The sequence below is a fragment of the Centruroides sculpturatus genome, unplaced genomic scaffold (genome assembly GCF_000671375.1).
Source record: "Centruroides sculpturatus isolate CEXI.00-Female unplaced genomic scaffold, Cexi_2.0 scaffold174, whole genome shotgun sequence".
Classification (NCBI taxonomy): domain Eukaryota; kingdom Metazoa; phylum Arthropoda; class Arachnida; order Scorpiones; family Buthidae; genus Centruroides; species Centruroides sculpturatus.
This window is the reverse complement of record NW_019384420.1, coordinates 552488-566724: the sequence shown is the minus strand read 5'-3', so window position 1 is coordinate 566724 and position 14237 is coordinate 552488. Positions and strand designations below refer to the sequence as shown.

General features: G+C 31.7%; 1 long non-coding RNA gene across 1 annotated transcript in view; it reads right to left on the bottom strand.

Moving 5' to 3' along the window:
• Nucleotides 1-8682: 8682 nt before the first annotated feature.
• LOC111619386 overlaps nucleotides 8683-14237 on the bottom strand; it is an 11171-nt gene continuing 5616 nt past the window's right edge. The window contains exons 2-4 of the long non-coding RNA XR_002755740.1: nucleotides 11579-11641; nucleotides 9717-9763; nucleotides 8683-9581 (exon numbers count right to left, since the gene is read on the bottom strand). This is a non-coding gene — a long non-coding RNA (uncharacterized LOC111619386). The remainder of the gene's footprint in view (nucleotides 9582-9716; nucleotides 9764-11578; nucleotides 11642-14237) is intronic.

Sequence of the window (14237 nt, the reverse complement as noted above, 5' to 3'; positions counted from 1 at the left end):
AGATGCGTGAAATATGGACCCCATTGGTGCTTTTAATACGGAACCCAACTCCCCTGGTGTTCAGTATTACCAACAAATTCAAACCATAAAATAATGTTTTTACGTTTTATTTTATTTATGAAAACATTTTTTAAATTTAAATACTATCTTAACAAGAAATAAAATGTAAGATAACAATCGAAATAAACATTTTTTTCATGAAAAAAGTATCGTCTGTTTACAAAATAGCGAAACTGAGCATGCGCGAAGTGAGAGTATCGTCTGGTAAAGTGAATAGTCTACAAGTAAGTTGAAACTTTATGTTTATTTATTTGAAAAATAACAATAAATGTAGCAGTTGTGATAAATGGACACACTGTTCTTGTGCCAATATTGAAGAAAGCGATAGTTTAACCGTTTTAATTTGTCCTTCTTGTAGTCTATAAAAATAAACCTGATAGGTGGAGTAAGATGGTGCATTTTACATATAGACTAATTTTAAAATATTAAATCATTTTTGCGTTAAAATACATTGGAGTAAATGATTTTGTAATTATTTAACATTATTTGTACTTTCCTATTTGTTTTTGGCTACATTAAAGCATTTTTTGAAAATATACAGTAAGCTTCCATATTACCACCCGATTTTCTCTAAGTCTACTTNTTTGTAATTATTTAACATTATTTGTACTTTCCTATTTGTTTTTGGCTACATTAAAGCATTTTTTGAAAATATACAGTAAGCTTCCATATTACCACCCGATTTTCTCTAAGTCTACTTTCTGACTTTTTGTACAAAAGCCTTCAAAAACTATACTTATAATTACACTAACGAAAAATCCAATTAGGAACATTTAGTTTAATAGCTACAAGTACTTTTTGCACAAAAAATGTGGATTTAGTTATGATACCTTGTTTACAATTCACTAAAATGTAATTGGGGTTCCATAATACCACCTTCTCCTCTACAGTATTTTAACTGTAAAAGTCGGGGGTCGTCTTATACGCTGGAATATACGGTAATTTTTTAATTTTGACGGCTGAATTTTGAGGCCCCTTGATTTATGAGGCTCCAGGCGCGCGTCTCTTGCGCTTATGCAAAAATTCGCCACTGCTGGACACACATACAGACAGAAGGCAGACACACGTGATTCAATTTTAGCTAGGTTGGTTTGATTTTGGAAAATATAACGATTCGGTATTTATTCATTTAATATAGTCATTTCAAAATGTATTTTGCTTTAATCATTTTGTAATGAATATATACAGTTTTATATAATTCAGGGTCATTGATGGCAGTTTTAAGTCAACGAAGTTCAACCATGCCATTTGCAACTGAATGGTGTGCTGTTTTCCTAACTCTTTTGTCACCAAAAAGTTGAGCGCGGCCGCCCCCAGATATTCAGAAGACGGTCTAGCAAACTATTCCTAACCGGAGTTAGTTGCCAACACTTGTAAAAAAGAGCGCGAAAGTTCGTTGCCTTGTTTTTCTCCGGTTAGGAATAGTATTGCCAGACAGTCTTCTGAATGTCTGGCCCACCGTCAGACATTCAGAAGACTGTCTGGCAGTACTATTCCTAACCGGTGGACACACACTTTAGTAGACGGGCTGTATTAAATATGCCCTGTTGGATGTACTATAGTAAAACTTTTAATATGTAAAAATAATGTCAACAATTTTACCACCATAAGTAAAAATATCGCTGAAAGACATTCTACTACTATATAACATATTTTTAGTCCTTAAAATTAGTACAGTGTCATCAGACTCTTCTTCTGTAGTAAATAGGCGAATTATACTGTATTATCTTGTTTATTTAGTACGTACAGTGGAACCCCGGTTAACGAACTTAATCCGTTCCGCGACTCCGTTCGTTAACTGAATTGTTCGTTAACCGAAGCAATTTTTCCCATAGAAATTAATGCAAATGCAATTAATCCGTTCTAGTCTCCGAAATTTTTGTGATTTTATTTGTAATATACAGCAGATTTTCTTTGATGAAAATGTAGGAAAACGTAGTATCTATCATTACAGCAACAAACATGTAAACTTTGTTTAATAAAATAGCACTGTACATACCTTCGTTTGTTGTAGTTGGTGGCAGAAAAGTGGAGATATACGAACCTTAATGCTTAGAAGGGGAATCCCCTCCAAAAAAATAACGGGTAGCACTTCATCGGAAGATTCTTCGAGTCGAAGTCTCTTTCGGTAAAAAAAACCCACCAGTGGCTAAGTGGTCTTCGTACCTTGAACACGGGGAGTTCGTTCGTGGGTTCGCACCTCGCTCAGACGGGCTGGCCACGTGGGGTTTTCTCCACGTCTGTAACGCCTAAATAGGGGCCAGTTTCCCTTAAAAACACCTCACAGAAGGCATTCCCCTAGGCAGATCACCCAAGTGTTTCGTTGCCATAACTTAACAAAACAAACAAACTCTCCGTAAGGAACAAGAAATTGATTTAAAGTTGATTGTCTTACTCTTTTCATCAAAATTTTTCTCAAATGCGATAGCGCATTGTCGTTCATATTGCGTTGTCGTTTTCTATTGCAACTGTGACTTTTTTCTTTCTTGGATGCCATATTGATTAAATATATAAATCACAAAACTGAAAAAGAGAAGTATAGCACAAACACTCGGAAAAGCAATACTTAACTCGCGCATGCCTAACACCAACTAAAATTTGACACAAAATACAGTTACGTTCGTTATCCGAATTTTGTTCGTTATCCGAGACAAAATTTTTGCAAAATAAAAGTTCGTTAACCGATTTGGTCGTTAACCAGGACGTTCGTTAACCGGAGTTCCACTGTATTTTTAAAGTTAGTCTCGCCTTAGCAGAAAATATGAATAAATTAATGTACTTAGATGCATTTTACATAGATGCTTGATTCTTATATCGAGCGTGACATCAGGATGAAGTTATCTAAACATTCGAGAAGAAATTAAATTAGGTGATACAGTGGAATCCGGTTATTATAATAACGATATCAATGACTATTATTATCATAATCAAACTTTGCGGAAAATGGATCATATATTTAAAATCGTACCCTCGAAAACTCCTAAAAACATCTTTTATGCTCTCTAATAAGTTATCAGCGATGACTTTTTATTAAGAAATTTTGCTATTCGAATGCCATCATCTCACTGATCAAGAGGGATTAGGGATTCGAATAGAAATGGATAGAAAGACGAAATGGCTTCTTGAGGGCGGGAATTAAACTTAATTCGATTAAAAATAGTCGTTAATCTTCTCGAACGAGAAGATGGTCCCTGAAAAGTTTCGTTGTATTTGATCAAACCGTATTAAAATGTATAAAGGACAAACTAACAAACATTCTTCTTCGTTTATATAAAATGTGAGATAGTGATTTATATACTTTAAAATGATAATATGATCTATAATATGAGCAAAAACATTAGAGCATAAAATTATAATAGTATTATTTTACTTATTAGCGATATATTTTCCTCCGGTAGAGGGAGTTTTTCACATGTCAACAGTCTAGCCGCACTGTAATTAACAGTACTTTTTGGCGGTATTTTTTGAATTTATNTAATTTAAAAACTTTAATTTCTCATTATTATTATATCAAATAAATTATTAAAAATTTTTTCATTTCATTTTCTAGATTACTTTGCATGATAATAGAATATGAAAAGCCTTATTACCAAAATATATTTGTCATCAAATACATAAAACTAAAGTAATCCAATGAAATCAAGAATTAGGAATTAAAAAAAATGTCACTCAGATAATGTCAGAGTTTTAAAAATTAAAATATACAGGTAATCCCCATATAACACGGGAGTTACATTCCAGAAAATTGCCATGTTATGCGAATCCGTGTTATACAAAACAAAGAACTAGTGCAAAAAGGGGGGTTAGGTTCCAAAAATTAAAAAACATGCTTTTAAATCCTTATTTAAATCAGATTTATTATTCATTTTTTTCATAGGTAAAATACTTATTATTTAAGTAAATATTTTACCAGAGGATTATTCATGCTATATGATGATCTCAGCATGAGCATCATCAACTGGTAACAGTTTTTGGGTGCGTTCGTTAATAGCGGTCGCTCTGCAATGGGAGTGTGCTGCTGTTTGTAGGCATTTAGGAATGACGGTGAAAGAAATATGGCGGCGCCCGCACTATCGATAGTATCGTGATGGAGGAATCTATAATTCTAAAATGAGCTTTTAGAGGCAAAAGAAGGATCCCAATTATAAAATTTAACCATTAAATGGATTATTTGTTGAAACAGCATTTAAAGTAGCCATGGAAACAATTAGAATGCTCATGCGAAGTTACATGGAGGTATAAAAGAACACACCCTTTATTACATTTCATGTTGTACGAGGGTTTTACCCAATTCCTGAACCATGTTAGAGTGAGCCCATGCTATAAAAGCACTGTGTTATACGGGGATGTTCCCAATTCTCAAACCGTGTTAGAATAAATCCGTGCTATAGAAGTGCCATGTTATACGGGGGTTACCTGTATTTATATATTCTGTTTATATTTAATACAGATAAATTTTAAAACTCTCAATTCTACATATTGCATTTTCTTGTATATTTTGAAATTAATTTTTCACTTGTTCTTGTGCTATTGTATTAGGTTGTTTGGAAAGTAAGTTCGTTTTTTTTACCACTAGACAGATTAGTCGTATTTTTTCTGCCATTTACATTCTAAACCATATTATCTATATATATTTTGACAGCTAGCATTTTAAGGCTTATCTGTAAACAGTTTTGTTTGATTTTGTGCAATTGTTTATTTTTTGTGTCCCATCAAACATGGAAGATCGAAAGCATCATTTTCGGCATATTTTGCTTTTTCATTACCAAAAAATCAAAATGCTGTTCAAGCAAGAAAAAATTGTGGTACATGTATGGAGATGGTGTTGACAGAACGACAGTGCCAAAACTGGTTTACAAAATTTTGTTCTGGCAATTTCAATACTGAAGATGCACCACGTTCTAGATGGCCAGTTGAAGCCAATGAAAACAAAATAAAGGCTCTGATTGAAGCAAACTGCCAAATAACAACACGTGAAATCACTAAGAGATTAAATTTGTCAAATTGAACTGTTTATGATTACCTGAAACAAATTGGTTTTGTTTCAAAACTTGATATATGGGTTCCACATGTTCTTAAAGTGCTTCATAATGCTCCCTTTGGTGGTATTTTAAGGACTTTTTTTTTGGAGCTTTTACCAGACAATTTAACAATTGATTCAAAAGTGTACTGCCATCGAGTAAACAAATTGAGTAATATCATCAAACATAAAAGGCAGCCAGAATTGATCAACAAAACAGGTGTAGTGTTTTACCACGATAATGTCAAATTTCACACAAGTTTGGTAACTCGTCAGAAACTGTTATAACTTAGATGGGACGTGCTATCACACCAACCATATTCGCCAGATCGAGCACACTCAGATTATTACTTGTTCCGGTCTATACAAATTTTTTTTAACTGTAAGACATTTACTTGAAACAACAATGTCAAAAATCACTTGGATCAGTTTTTTGTAAGCAACGATAAAAACTTTTATGAATGTGAAATCATGCTACTACCAGAAATGACAACAGGTATTTGACCAAAATGGTTGATATATAATTCAATAAAAAATTTATTTATTATAAAAATGTTTTTTTTTTCCACTGAAAAAAATGAACTTACTTTCCGAACAACCCAATAATTTACCTATTGAGACTAATATAAATGTTGCTATTCATGTTTTCACTGAAAAACTTCTTAAAGTTTCTAAAAACAAACTTTTGTCATTGGATAACATATTAAGGATATTAGTAATCACAAAAATTGTTTTTAGAAATTTTTAAAAAATTATTTGATGAAGTAAATATGTTATTTTATCTATATAGTAGCATAGCATCATTTTGTACAAAAATAAAGATATATAGAATAGAAATATGAAAGAGGGGAATTCACCCAATGAGGATGAAGGTGGCTGCTCCCATGGATATGGAGGTATGGGACACTAGCAACCAGGAAAAAAATTTTAAATTTAGAGATATTTTTTAAATAAAAGTGTACTGGATAAAATTAATAAATGACTGCAAATTTATTTATTTATACGTACAGGATGTCCCAAAAGTAATGCAGATTTAAATTTTAAAAAGAATGCATTATTTATTCATTAATCAGCAAAGTTCTTACATTATTTTTAAGTATAAACATTACAATTAAATATGGAATAGAATATCTGACAAATTCTCCCACAACTCTTCTGACATTCTCATATTCTTTTGACAAAATTTTCAATTACATTTTTGCATAATTGCAGTGCAATTTCATTGGTAACTTTTCGAATTTCTGCTTTTAATTCAGATATTGTTCTTGTTTTAGTGGACTTTACAAATCCCAGAGAAAAAATTTGCACGTTGTCAGATTGCATGATCTTGGTGGCTAATTCTGATCATTGTTGTATGAGATGAGTCACCCATGAAACTTCTGTTGCAATAACACAGTTGTTTCATATGCCATATGACAGGTGGCACCATCTTGCTGGAACCACACATCACTCAAATCCATACTGTCCAAATGAGGTCACAAAATCTCTGATATCATCTCATGATAGTGTACATCATTAACAGTAGCTACATTTTCCATCTTATTTTCAAAGAAATATGATCCAATCACTCCAGTGGTCCAAAAGCTACACCATACTGTAACTTGTTGGTCATGCATCAATTGTTCTTTGCACAGTCATTTCATTTGGTATGTTTCTCCAACTGAAAATGCCACATAATTTGTGCACAGTTGCAACAAAACTTCCCCATACTAGTAATAAGTTTTGATAATCATTATGTGCTTCTCCATCATGTATCGCTCCATATTAACTAACTGCAATGTGTTTACTATAAGATATCACTTCATATGGCACAGTCAACCAAATGGGAGAAAAATGACATAAAATTTAAATCCTGCATTAATTTTAGGATACCCTTTAAAATACCAACACTTTTACAGTGAGGCAAACACCACACAATTTTACTGGCTGACTGTAGTTAGAGGCAGGTTTGTTTCTCAACAATATTTGTGGAGAAAGTGGACACTAAATCCTCCACATTATCCTCCAGTGCTGCTGTTGCTTTTTTATTGACAGTTAAAGATGAAGAAAAAGATGAAAGGAATAAGATGATGAATGCTGCTACTTGCTACTAATGAATAGGTGCTAGTATTGTCCAAAATATTTCCTGATTAGTTGTTGGTGACAACTAGTCATGTTTTCAACCTTTCAGAAAACTGATGTTGGCCAACCTCTTTGTCGGGCAACACATTTTGTGTTGTTAAAATCAATAAACAGACTATACTGGGCAGCAAAATCGCAAAATCATGTAGTTTTTCCTGCTTCAGAATGATGCATTCAGTCTCCAATTTAACATTTTATTGTTCACTTATCAAGGGATTTTGAAATGTACTGATAGTTAATTTTACTTTCACTCATGAATGATGCTGGGATGCTAACTTAACTTTCACATTTTTAGACAATGGGGTTGCTTTTAAAATATGCAGTTTAAATGGCATGTTACATAGCAGAGCCAGAAAATTGTAATCTTGTCATAATTTTTGTCTCTCATCTGTATATTACAATAAATCCATGGATGATAGAGAAATAATATTAACAAGAGTAACAGATCAATCATTAAAATCTATAATATTTTCAGAGTAAAGAGATATCTTTGACATCTTCAATGTCACTATATCACTATCCCTCAACCAGATATTTCTGATTTTATTTCCACATATATAAAATATTTTGAATTCAAAAGATAGGTTTTAATTAATATAAGTTAATAAATATCAAATTTTCTTGCAGATTAAATGTCTTTGGGACATTCCATCATCAGATCTGATAAAGAGATATTGTGCCAATATATAAATAAAAGGAATAAACTGATTATTTACCAAAATAATTGCAAATTTTCAGTAAATTATATGCATTTTTACCTTGTTTCTTGTAATAATGTGTAGTCCCAAAAGATGTTTAATCTGAAAAAAAATTTGGATGCCTTCAGTGATTCTGGCATTCCACTATTCTTTATATTTCTTACTGTATTTCCACAAAGTATCTAAAAAACTCACTACTTTTAAAAAATTTTTATAGTATTGGAAACACTTTTTGCCTTTTCATTTTTATGGTTACTTCAGAGATGTCAATGAATAGTTACTGTATAAGTACGTTTATATTTAATTTACATTAATCCAACAGTGCAGTGCTCTTAAGCCAAGGCAAACTGGCATGCATAAGAGCATGCTCTTATATGCAAGGTCTGCTCTTGTAAGTGAAGCAAAATATGTGTTCTAAAAACACAAAGCAAGTGATTTTCATATATAAGAACATGCTCATATTTGCATGAAAATATGTATGGAGTAGTGCAATGTGGTCTTTGTGTTGTAAGGACAATTATAATTATCAACACTTTTCTTACAAATCACAAACAGGTTCTTTTATTTATGGATCCCAATTGATTCAGATACAATCATTACAACGTGATGGGTACAAGAAATCGCGGGGTGACGTTAACTTGGCGCGTGACAATAAGTATTTTCTATACACGTGATAAAATCTAACTTAACCTAACTTAAACCTAGCTTAATACTACGGAAGCAAGAAGGAAAATAGAAGGAAGAAGCAACTTCACCCGGGACTTTCCTCGTTTTTTCCGATATGATTTTTCGCTCTAGGTCGGATCGTTTTTATTTTTCGCTCTCTTTCCAACTCTTACTGTGTCCTCGGATCTACTTCCTTGGTGAAGCAAAATGTCTTCAGTTTTTCTATCGTTGGGCCTTCAGCCGTGGGGACTCTGATTCTCTCCAGTCCGTCGCTTGACCCTCCCGAGAAGTCTCTCTTTCTTCGGCTCTCAGTCAAGTCCGGAGTTCACCTCGACACGTCTTATTCTCTCTGTGTCTCCCTCGATTCTCTCCCTTCTTACCTCCTCAGTCCCCTCTACACACCCTTCTTTGTTCTTCTCTCAGAGGGGTGTAATTTCCTGCACTATTGTTCTTTGCGATTCACAGAATCGCTAATCCCCCCTAAAGGCTATAACGGTCATGGAATGTTCTAGAACGAACACACAAAGAAATCGAAGAAATAGGGAAAGAATATTAAAACTAAGAATATGTATATACCAATAATAATAAAATAAACGTATTCCGATATGGCCACCGGCCACAGCAACATGCATAATTGTTAATCAATTTCATAGTAACAGCAGCTTGTTTTAAATAAAAGGAAAAACATTTTGTATAAAATTTGCAAAAAGTAACTATTCAAACTGAATAAATTTAATACATAAGAATAAGCTGATGTCACTTTAATTTGTAAGACTTTTATGCATAGTTGGCTGAAGAGGGGCTTAGGAGCCTGAAATGTGTAACTTTCACAAATATCAACTAAATAAAGATAAGAAAATCTGCCAAGTGTCTTAATTTATAGCACTTTATTGTGTATGAAGCAGCAACAAAGTTTAAAGCATGGTTTCATATCATTAAAAGAAAATAAGAATAAATTTAATAAAACTCTTACTTTGAATAATTCTTTTGTGTATTTGAGTCAGATTTCATATTATCTAAGATGGAAAGCATATGAATAATTTTAGTTTTTGAATAATTTAATACATTTCAATTTTAATATAAATAGTTTATTTAAATATAACTACATTCTTTTTATAAAGTTTTGTTAAATAAATTAATGATAAACAAACCTGTAAAACTGTTATTACTTGAATGTGCATCCATCATATTATTCGATCTGTTAAATAAATGTTAAAATATCAAGAAATTAGCATTGGTACTAAATCTAACAAGATGAAAATTTTAAATCTGTAATTCATATAATAAATTAAAAATATCCATAAATATATAATTGTTTCAAAAAATATTAAAAATATTATCTCATAACTACATAATGGCAATTTTCTAGAAATTATCAAAATTTATTTAAATAGAGAAATTTTTAGAAATAGAGGTTTCCTTTGTACATTGTAATTAATATCATTCATATATAAATATTATTTAAGCAAGAAAAAAATTAAATAATGTCAAAGCAGAATGGATTTTAAAATAATGCTAATAATCCAAAACTGGAAACAAAATTAATAGAAAAACTACAGTACATTGAAATTCAAGCAATGTTCATTTTAATAGAACTAAAATGTGATTTATTCTAAAATCTTATCTGTGATGACCATTAAAATATGGTTGTAAACATTAGTTCTATTAAATTGAACATTTATTGAAATTGAATGATGGTTTTTCTATAAATTTTAAAATTTCATAAAAGTTTGTGTATGTGATTTTTATCTTTGCTTTTCTTTGACCAGAAAAAATACATTTTTTTTTCAGGGCTGTGGAGTTGTGTAAAAATCTACTGACTCCGACTCCAACTTTGCTTTACCATCTGACTCCAACTCTGACCCTGACCAGGGCGGACTTGTTACCAAAATAGACTCAGAAATTCTGATGTTATCATGTGACCTCAGAATAAAATATTCAATAAATAGAGTTCTAATAAAGATAGAACATAAAAACTTTATTCCAAAGCTAAAAAACTCCTCTAAGTAATGACACAGTCAATATATAAATATGTATTTGATAATTTTTACTTTTCCAACTGTTATATATAACAGAGGGAAAGTGTAGCAATCACTCAAAAAATGACCCCTCCCAGATATTTAGTTTTTGGACTCAGGATACCTTGAAATGTCAAGATATGCAAAAGATTTGCTTTTTTTTTCCTGTATGTATGTATGTTAGACTATGTGCCGGGGTGATGATTTTGTTTACTCTGTTTGAAGCCTAATAACTTCTGTGGTTTTTAAATCAGAGTTGGATGATTATAACATAATTTCAACAGATAATAGGCTATATTGCAACTCATTATAATTTTATTATGAAGAGGCTATGCTACACGACCAGACCTAAACCCCCTCCTTCATTTTAGTCCATGGTAGCCACTGACTTATCCTTTAACTCCTTTCAGCTGGGCTATGTGGTTTGTGAACATTCCCTTACTACATGACAGTGATTTGTTGAAACTCTCTTACAAGTATATGTGAAGATCTGTTAATACAGTTTGGATATTATTATCATCTTATTTTTATATTCATAAAAGTCACTTCTTGATTACAATATTGTTTCACATGTTGTTGCTATACATAATCTACTGCCTTTGTTTCTTCTGCACGACTGATAGAAAACAAAACAGTTAGTTGAACTTGATTCCTTTAATTACACAAATCAAATCATTAAATACTAATCAAATACTAAAAAATAATATTATCCACACTCAAGTACGAAACTCTTTCATTTTATCTATAATTATAATAGTTTTCCAGAATTATTGGTAAAATACTTTTAATTGCAGTGGATTATATAGTATAGTGATATATGCAAGAATTTTCTACTTTTATTATCCATTTATATAAGTACAGTGCGAGTTTTTTCCACTTATTCCAATAACACATATAATATGCTTTATATTATGTCAAAATGCAAAATTTACAGCTAGATTAAATCTTATTATAGTATTATATTATTTCCTTAAGAATTTTAGTTGAGTAAATACTTATGTTTTGAGGATAACAGTTGTTTCAAATAAGAATTTTCAGCTCTCAATGAAGTATTTTGTCTGTAAAACAGAAATAAATAATTACAAATAATATAAGATATTTATCAAGTTATTTTGTTGTAACATTATGCAATTAAACTAAATTATATAATTTTAAATTAAAGTTTCTCCATACATAAAAAAAAATTAATATAATTACTCTTTTTAAATATTTCTTAACTATTATTCAAAAATTCTATTTTTCTCTGCAATGTATCTGAATCTATGCATGCTTTTTTTATATGTATCTCATTTAGAAGTAAAAATAATCTACAATTATTTTAAATTTTATCTGATCATATGACAGTGAATTGTTATTGTGAATACAGTAATACCCTGAACTTACGCGATAGGTGGGACCGAGCGATGACCGCATAAGTCAAATTCGCGTAAGTCGGGGTATAATTTCGAAATTTGTGTAAAATCCAAGTCGGATGTATGTAAGCTAATAAATGTTCTCATTAATCTTATCTTGTCTTTTGATTCGTTCACGGTTACAAGAAATCACCACGTAGAGTCTCTAAAGTCTCCATAGATATAACAAACACAGAAATAAATAACACAAAATAAATTGTAGCTATGTGTCAATTCCGCGAGACACATCCGAACATGTAAGCTGAACAATAGTGTGGGGGGAGTGAGTAATCAAGAGTTGCGTGGCGCTCAAACAAAAGATGAATCGGCAAGATTTGAAAATCATGTAACTCCGGGATCGTGTAAGTTGGTGTAGCATAAATCAAGGTATTACTGTATTTCCTTTTGGCATTACATTGCAAAAGCATATATAGTAATGGACCAATTAATCAGCTTTCAGAAATCTGGAATTACCAGAAAACTAGCTATTTTTGAAACTTGCCAGTTTTGATTTTGGCAGGCTATAGCATGGCTATAGTTCACCATGTGGCTGCTTTGTTTGTTTCATTTTCATCCTAAATATTACATTACACATGGTATTCTAATTTGAAGAGGATTAATAATGATCAAATCCACCCTGCTTTAGAAGTATATTAAGTTGTTTATTTTATATTTTAAGTGTATATTTTGCCTGAATGCAGAAAACTGGAAAATCCATAAATCCAGACCCCTTCTGGTCCCAAGCTTGATGGATGATTGATCTGGTGCTTTATTAAACTGAAATTTATTTTCCATTATTTATAAAGGTTCAAATTAATTTTTAATTCTAAAGATAGAAAGTTAGTAGTGAAAAGAAAATTTGTAAATAAATAACATTACATGTATAAACTGATTATCAAATTTGAATCCCAATGAGTGAAAAAAGATATTCTTTCATCTATTTGACAAAATTTATAATAAAACAGCTTGAATTATCTACAAATATAATTCAATTTTTAAATGTTTTAAATATAAATAATAGAAAGAACTGAAAAACTGGATGGTGCATGTAGACTTTTCAGCAGAGTTAAGTATTGAAGGACTTAAGGATTCTCTCTTTATAGAATTTAGATGCATCAATTTTATTTTCTACAATAAATAATATTGAATCGTGTAATAATCTATCTACTGATTACTATTTTTTTTTTTTGTTTTTGTGGTTTTAGGCCCCTTACTGCTCGGTGAGCACAAAGAGACCAAAATGTTATATTTTGAAGGGTGTACTGGGGTTAGTGTCCCTAAATGGGCTCATAGATGTCTCAAGTAGGGCTCATAGTTTCTAGTCCCTTGTGAGGGCTCATAAAATTTACATTTTATTTGCTATGTTTAAATTTTATTCTGTATGTTACGTTTTATGTGCTGCTTAGCTAACTTACCTAATTTATATAAACAAGAAGAAGAGAAAGATAAACAAGATAGTTGCAGTATGTGACCCAGCCCCACCTAACCTAACGTCTTTTTGGATGTTTCAAAGTGGTTGACATAGAAAGTCCGCAGTGAAGAATCCAGCGATAAAGATTTCCAGCGAAAATTGGAAAAAAGAATTTGGAAGGGGCCTAATACCACTGCTGGTATTAGCTACAGCCTTCCGGGAGGACTGTAAAATTAAAGGGGCAGCTGGTCCCCATTAGGGGAAAAAAAAGGTGGAGGAAACCCAGAAAAACTCCACCAGCCCAGCTGAGAGAAAAGCCAAAATATAATTACTAAATGCCTAGGGGAAGAAAACGAAGAGGGAATGCTGGAAAACCTTACCGAGAGAAGGTGAAATAGTGTAGTAACCGATGATGAAGAAAAGATTCTCCACACAATCTCCAACAGGTGTGTAGTTTTGTTTGGTGAAGATAGCCAACGATGCTTCTTGATGAGTCTTGAAGTATTCTATTTGATTTCTTTCTAACTTGCTGTTGTAGTTTGTTGATGTTGGATGGTGAGTGTGGATCAATGTGGGCAGTGCAGTGGGGTAGAAAAGAAGTGTAAGTAGTATAACACTGGTTAAACTGATTAAATGATTAAGGAGGATGGTAGCTGCAAAAGGTTAAGTACTTGGGAAATGGAAGAAGAAACTTGTATTAGTATTTTGGTGGGCACAGGAGTAAGAATGGCAAGAATGGGTTCGGTATTAATAAGGAAGAAGGATAAAAGGATGTAATGAGAAGATATTTACAATAATTTACAATATATATATATATATGGTAAATTATTACAAATATCTTCTCATAAAAAT